Here is a 7,371-nt window from a genome sequence, read left to right as displayed (position 1 = left end):
ATGAGCTCTTTAAGATAAGATGGTGCCTGACCATTAAGAGCTTTGTAAGTAAGAAGAATGATTTTAAATTCTATTCTGGATTTTACTGGAAGCCAATGCAAAGAAGCTAAGACTTTTTCGAGCAGCCTGATAATAAGGAATGGCAGTAATCCAGCCTAGAAGTAACAAATGCATGGACTAGTTTTTCTGCATCATTTTTAGACAGGATGTTCCTGATTTTCGCAATATTATGTAGGTGAAAAAAGGCAGTGAAATTTGCTTAATGTGAGACTTAAATGGCATGTCCTGATCAAAGATAACTCCAAGATTCCTCACAGTGGTGCTGGAGGCCAGGGCGATGCCATCAAGGGAAACTATATCTTTAGATAATGCGTCATGGAGGTGCTTAGGCCCCAGAACAATAACTTCAGTTTAACATTAGAAAATTACAGGTCATCCAGGTTTTAACATCCTGAAGGCACATTTGAAGTTTAGCTAACTAATGAGTTTCATCTGGTTTGATCGATAGATATAACTGAGTATCATCTGCATAACAATGAAAGCTTATGGAATATTTCCTGATAATATTGCCTAAAGGAAGCATATATAAAGTAAACAGGATTGGTCCGAGGACAGATCCTTGTGGAACTCCATGACTAACTTTGGCGTGCATGGAGGACTCATCGTTAACATGTACAAACTGAAATCAATCTGATAAATAAGACTTAAACCAGCTTAGAGCGGTTCCTTTAATGCCAATGAAATGTTCCAGTCTCTGCAATAGGATCTGATGGTCAATGGTATCAAATGTAGTACTAAGATCTAATAAAACCAGTACAGAGACAAGTCCTTTGTCTGATGCAATAAGGAGGTCGTTAGTTTTTTTCACCAGTGCTGTCTCTGTGCTATGATGAACTCTAAATCCTGACTGAAAATCCTCAAATAAACTATTGCTCTGTAGAAAGTCACAGCTGTTTAGCAACTGCTGAGAAATGGAAGGTTAGATACAGGTCTACAGTTGGCTAAAACATCCGGATCAAGTTTGGGCTTTTTCAGAAGAGGTTTAATTACAGCTACTTTAAAGTACTGCGGTACATAGCCTGTTGATAAAGATAGATTAATCATATCTAGTATAGTGATGACTAAGGGTAAAACTTCGATAAGCAGACTAGTCGGGATGGGGTCTAAGAGGCAGGTTGATGGTTTAGATGAAGAAATATTTGAAGTTAGTTGGTAAAGATTGAGGGAAGCAAAGCAGTCTAAACATATATCTGGTTTTACAGCTGCTTCTAAGGTTCCTGAGTTTAGAGATAAGTTGGTGCCAGTTGAGGGCAGGTCTTGGTGAATTTTGTTTCTAACAGTTATAATTTTATCATTAAAAAAGCTCGAAGTCGTAACTACTGAGGGCTATGGGAATACCTGGCTCAATAGAGCTGTGACTCTCTGTCAGCCTGGCTACAGAGTGAGTACACTCTATTAATGACGAGTAGTACGCTGCTCTGGTATTACGGAGGGCCCCCTATAAGTTTTAAGACTATCTTGCCAAATTAAACGAGAATTTTCCAGTTTGGTGGAACGCCAATTCCTCTCAAGTTTCCGCGATATTTGCTTTAATTTGCGAGTTTCAGTATTATACCATGGAGCTAACAGTCTTTGTTTTATTATTTTCTTTTTAGAGGGGCTACAGAGTCGAGTGTCATTAGCAGCGAGCCTGCAGCACTATCAACAAGATGATCGATTTGGGAGGGACTGAAATTAGCATAGGAGTCCTCCGTTACTTCGTGACTTGATAATGAATTTAGAGCTGAGGGAATCGCATCCTTAAATTTAGCTACAGCACTATCAGACAGACATCTTGTATAGAAAGTTTTGCCCAATGGCGAGTAGTTCAGCAATACAAACTCAAAAGTTATCAAACAGTGGTCAGACAAAGAGGGATTCTGTGGGAACACCACTAAATGTTCGATTTCAATACCATACACCAAAACAAGGTCGAGGGTGTGGTTAAAACAGTGAGTCGGTTCATGAACACTCTGAGAAAAGCCAATGGAATCTAACAGAGAGATAAACGCAGTACTGAAGCTGTCATTCTCAACGTCCACGTGAATATTAAAATCCCCTACAATAATAACTGTCCGTTTTAAGGACTAAAGTTGCCAAAAACTCTGTAAATTCAGATAAGAATTCAGAGTACGGGCCAGGTGCTCAGTACACTATAACGAAGAGAATTGGTTGCAGTGATTTCCAACTTGGGTGCGAAAGACCAAGAACAAGGCTTTCAAATGAGTTATAATTTAGTTTAGGTTTAGAGCTTATTAGTAGGCTAGAGATAGCTGCAACTCCACCTCCTCGGCCTGTGCCTCGAGGAATGTGAGTATTAATATGACTGGGAGGGGTGGATTCATTTAGGCTAACATATTCTCCATCACCCAGCCAGGTTTCAGTAAGACAAAAGACCTTAAATTTCACCGTAATCACAGGAACTGTGTGTGTATATTGCTTAACTCCAAGTCCCTGTCACGAGAATTTACCCCTTCGATATGAGACTGACTGTTTGATTTAAGATAACTGAGCAATAATTAACTTATTATTATTAACTGATCACTAGTGAATAATTGTATAATTATTAACCATACCCAGGGTATCCCGAGACCCAGGGCGAACGGAATCATGGGTGGTGCCCCGCGAAACGAGAGATTTATGAATTAATATTCTCTGAATATAAAATTTCATCATTTGTATTAATTAAAATTAAGAAATTAAGTTTATTAAAATCATAAGTAGACATGCTACACGGATCACTAAGTAAGTTTATATTTGATGATGAATGCTGTGCATATGTCCTGAAGTTACTGCTAGTTACTGTGTTTAAATCCATGTTCAAACTTTGTCACTACATTATCTGTAATGTACAATAAAATTTTTGTAAAGATCTACAAGTCCTCAAGTAAAACACAGATTTTACACACATTACTGAATGTGACGGTATTAGGTGCACAACAATTTCTGCTAGACAAAGTGTCACAAAGTATAAATATTCAAATAAAATTTTTAATCTTGGGTTTACAAAATGCACCAAACTGAAACAGACCTGAAGACCCTGACAGCGGATGTTTAATAACTGCTGAACATGATAAACTTGTGAGTGTATGTGGTCATACATTCTGTATGAACAGTTTGCTCTTCTCTCGCTATTTTAAAAAAATCGTTTATCAATCATCATAAGATGTTAAATAAACACCTCAGTAACCGTGGCGTAAGAGCATGTCAGGAAATTCTCTCCACACTGCGGTCTGAAGTAGAAGAGTCTGTAGGTGTGGGTAACAAATCCGTACTGCCTGTCAGATCCCTATCCCTTACTTGTCAAATAGGAAGTTTTGCGTGTCTCATGTCTCTTCGTTCTGTCCAGTTAAATATGGTGTGCCTCAGGGGTCCGTCTTAGGACCCATTTTGTTTTCCTTGTATCTGCTTCCCCTTGGACATATTATCCATAAACATGGCATTTCTTTTCATATTTATGCTGATGACACACAAATATACTTGCCCGTCAGATCCACAGACCCTGGAATGCTGAGTTCACTTAACAACTGCCTTTGTGAAGTTAAAAAATGCATGTCAAATAATTTCCTCAAGCTGTACTCCGACAAAACAGAAATCCTGGTCATTGGGCCCCAGCAGATTCATCTGCTGGTTCCCTAGTAAATCACATTAAGCCTGTTGCAAAGAACCTTGGTGTTTGGTTTGATAGTAATTTAAATTTCAAGCAGCACACCACAAAGCTTGTTCAAACATGTTTTTATCAACTTAGAAATATAGCTAAAATTTGATCTATGTGAACTTTTAAGGACACCGAGACCATTTTACACGCCTTCATCTCATCATGCCTGATTTATTGCAACAGCCTTTTCACTTGTTTAACCCAAAAATCTATTGATCGACTCCAGACTGTCCAGAACTCAGCTGCCAGGCTTTTCCCGAGGAAATTAGGTCATCTGAGTCAGTGAACTCTTTTAAGTCCCTTCTTAAAAGAGATAGGAGAGCCTTTCCCGATCTTATTTGACTTTATTTTATCCCTTTTATTTTATTCTATTTTACTAATGTTATTTTTATCTTAAACGTGTATTTTAGTCTTTTCAATGTTTTCATGCTTTTATCTTGTATTGTTTTTGTATTATTGTCTCTTGGGTATTATTGTAAATGTAATGTAAATGCTCCGTACTTGTATAGCGCCTTTCTAGTCTTTTCGACCACTCAAAGCGCTTTTACACTACATCTGCATTCACCAGTCATACACATTCATACACTGAGCCTAAGTGCTCAAACGGAAACTAACATTCACACTCACACACTGGCGGAATAGCCGCCAATTCGGGGTTCAGTATCTTGCCCAGGGACACTTCGACATGCAACCAGGGGGAGCCAGGGATTGAACCGCCAACCTTCCGATTTAACAGCCAACCCGCTCTAACTCCTGAGCCACAGCCGCCCGCCGGGTATTATTGTCTTTACACTTGTTAAAGCACTTTGTAACTTTTTTTTGTGTGCTACAAATAAAGATTATTATTATTATTATTATTATTATTATTATTATTATATTATTATTATCTGCACATGCTCAAAAGTGCTCTTGTCTGTCAAGATCTATATAGTCTATGGTCAAGAGTCTTTTTGGGGGGATTTCCATTGCTAAACTAACGGCTATCGCTACCAGAGAGGCAGCATAATAAACTCCTGTCTGTAGGCCGACTCGACACCTTCCCGGATGAGGCAGATGACCGTTGTGTCGTCAGTAAACAAGAGTTTGACAGATGGGTCTCCTGAGGTGCAGTCGTTGGTGTAGAGGGAGAAGAGCAGTGGGGAGAGCAGACACCCCTGGGGGGCGCCAGTGCTAGTAGCCCGGGTGCTTGATGTGATGTTCCTCAGCCTCACCTGCTGACTCCTCTCAGTCAGGAAGTCTGTGATCCTCTGACAGGTGGAGGCTGGCACAGTGAGCTGGGTGAGTTTGGTGCTGAGGATGTTCGGGATGATGGTGTTGAACGCCAAGCTGAAGTCCACAAACAGGATCCGTGCATATGTCCCTGGAGAATCGAGTTCTTGCAGGATGTGATGCAGACCCAAGTTGACAGCATCATCCACTGACCTGTTAGCCCTGTAGGCAAACTGAAGGGGGTCCAGCAGGGGGCCTGTAATGTCCTTCAGGTGGGCCAACACCAGTCTTTCAAAGGACTTCATGATGGTGTTGGAGTGGGGGAGAGATGTGACTGTGGGCTTTTCAAACCTACAATAAAAGCCATTCAGGAGTCGCTATGAGGTCCAGCTGACCCATCAGGGCAACTGATTTTGCATAATATATAACTAAATTAAATAACCACTATGCTTTTTATGGTGCCTAATATTGTACGGAAAGCTGGCTTTTCAAGATGGCACTGCAGAAGGCGCCTCTGGATTATGCTCTGTATTACTTTTTGTGTTTTTGTTTATTAACGCTGTTTTCAGCCTCGAGGTAACTTGAGAAGAGTAAAGGTGAGGATACGGAGATGCTGTCATTAAATGCTGGGAAAGCCAGAAACTGCTTAATCCCCATGAAAAGTGCTAAATGACCCCAAACACACATAATGAATATGTAAAGATATGCAAATCTGTGGTTTAAAACTTCATGCAGAGCTTAATCTCCAGTTGTGTTACTCAGAAATGAGCTTTTAGAAATCTGTCATATTGCAATAAAGGCTTACAAGAGACCTGAAGTTTCCGTCTGCGTCTCATCTTTGAGTATTGTTTGACGAGTTTCTAAGTGTATGGACTAAAGAAATGTCCCATGGCATGGTCTTCAGAGAGGCCCTGGACAGCCTGAGCTTCGCAGCCCACTCCAGCATTCAGGAGGCCCCCAAACACACATCCTGTTGACAGCAGGAGCTCATGTACAAGCTTCATCTGAGTGTGTTGATCGTATAGAGTGATAACAAGTCTGCAGCATTAAAGCTCTGATTACAAGATGATTAATGCAGCTGACAGATTCAAATAATGTTAGGTTTGAGCACGATGCATGTTAAATCTTACTCCCAAGTGTTGCATTAAACGTCATGTTGACATGTCAGGAGTTGTGTAATGCTTCAGATATGACCAGGAATATTACAGCTTCCAAACAAAGTGCACGTTTATTCTTTTATTTGAAACAGACAGGCTGGTGAACATTGTGGAGCATTTAGCAGCAGAATAAATATATAATATAATAAATAAATCATGATAAAAAAAAAAGTCCCCTCCTGGAGTCTGGGAGGGTCAGCTGGATCACCTGACCCGCCTGCTGTCGCCGTGCTGGTGAACGGGGTATCAGGCTCGAAGACGGTGGGGTCCTTCACATCGTCTTCGAAACCCTCGTCCACGTCCTCCTCGAGTGACTCGACGGCAGCGGCCTCGTCCGGAGTGTCAGGGTCCAAGCTTATGGCGATATTATGGCGAGTTGATAGTGCCAGGGATAACCTACCAAAGGAGACCACTGTGTGACAGCTATGTGTGGATAGGCTACTCCATCGCCAGTGCACAACATCCTTTGATAAGCTCGTCGCTGTCAGGCTTGAATTTTTTCACTCAAACTTCTTCTTATTTTTTTATTGGCAGTTGCCAAAATGGCCGAGAGGTGCATTACCGCTACCAACTGGACTGGAGTGTGGAACCAGAGATTATTTTCAATACAAGGGGTACAGGCCTAAACGGTCCAGCCTTTAAGTGTTGCTGTAAAAATACTTGAAAGTACAAAAATAAATTTTACACATACACAAACTTAATTATGTAAGTTATGTCAGCTGAGACGTTTGTACTTAAAAAACAAAACAACAGTACTACAGCTTTGTTAGTATGATGTCTTAAATCAAACCAAAAAGAAGCGTGAGAAATATCTAGAAATATGTTCAATATATTCCCCTCCCAATCACAAAACATTTACGGTTGTAAAATAAAATCCATCTTTAAATGAGTTTGACCAGTGTGCAATGAACACCTTGCGGCAAAACACTTTTATCTAGTTTTAAACTGTCTCCTATAAAGTAAAATAATCAAATTTCTACAAAAGGATCATCAGGCTACAAAAGGAGGGAACACTGGCCTTCTACAAGGGCGTCACACTTTGTGTTGAAAGGTGTTGGGATCATCAGATCAGGGGCGTGATGAAACACATGGGTCACCACATATACGACAATACACGAGAACAAAACAAGAACATTTTTAACACTATTTTAAAGAAACAAGAAATGCTGAAAGATATGAGCAGGGGGGTCTGAGGGTCCAACCCAAGAAAATTTTGAGCATTAAACACTTAATTTCCTGCATTCTGGAGACATTTTCTGCTCCGATTTATGTTGGAAATGTCTTTATTTATATTAAGAGAAACAAGAA

The 7,371-nt window shown here is 40.3% G+C and overlaps 1 protein-coding gene across 4 annotated transcripts in view; it reads right to left on the bottom strand.

Moving 5' to 3' along the window:
- LOC119905741 (tumor necrosis factor receptor superfamily member 14-like) overlaps positions 1–7,371 on the bottom strand; it is a 67,910-nt gene that overhangs the window by 32,626 nt on the left and 27,913 nt on the right. The window lies entirely within an intron of this gene.

This window comes from Micropterus salmoides, unplaced genomic scaffold, assembly GCF_014851395.1.
Source record: "Micropterus salmoides isolate LMB-PRFRI ecotype aquatic unplaced genomic scaffold, ASM1485139v1 Ms_hic_scaffold_16, whole genome shotgun sequence".
NCBI classification, from domain to species: domain Eukaryota; kingdom Metazoa; phylum Chordata; class Actinopteri; order Centrarchiformes; family Centrarchidae; genus Micropterus; species Micropterus salmoides.
The sequence above is the reverse complement of the archived record's forward strand: the minus strand, read 5'-3'. Positions and strand labels throughout refer to the sequence as shown.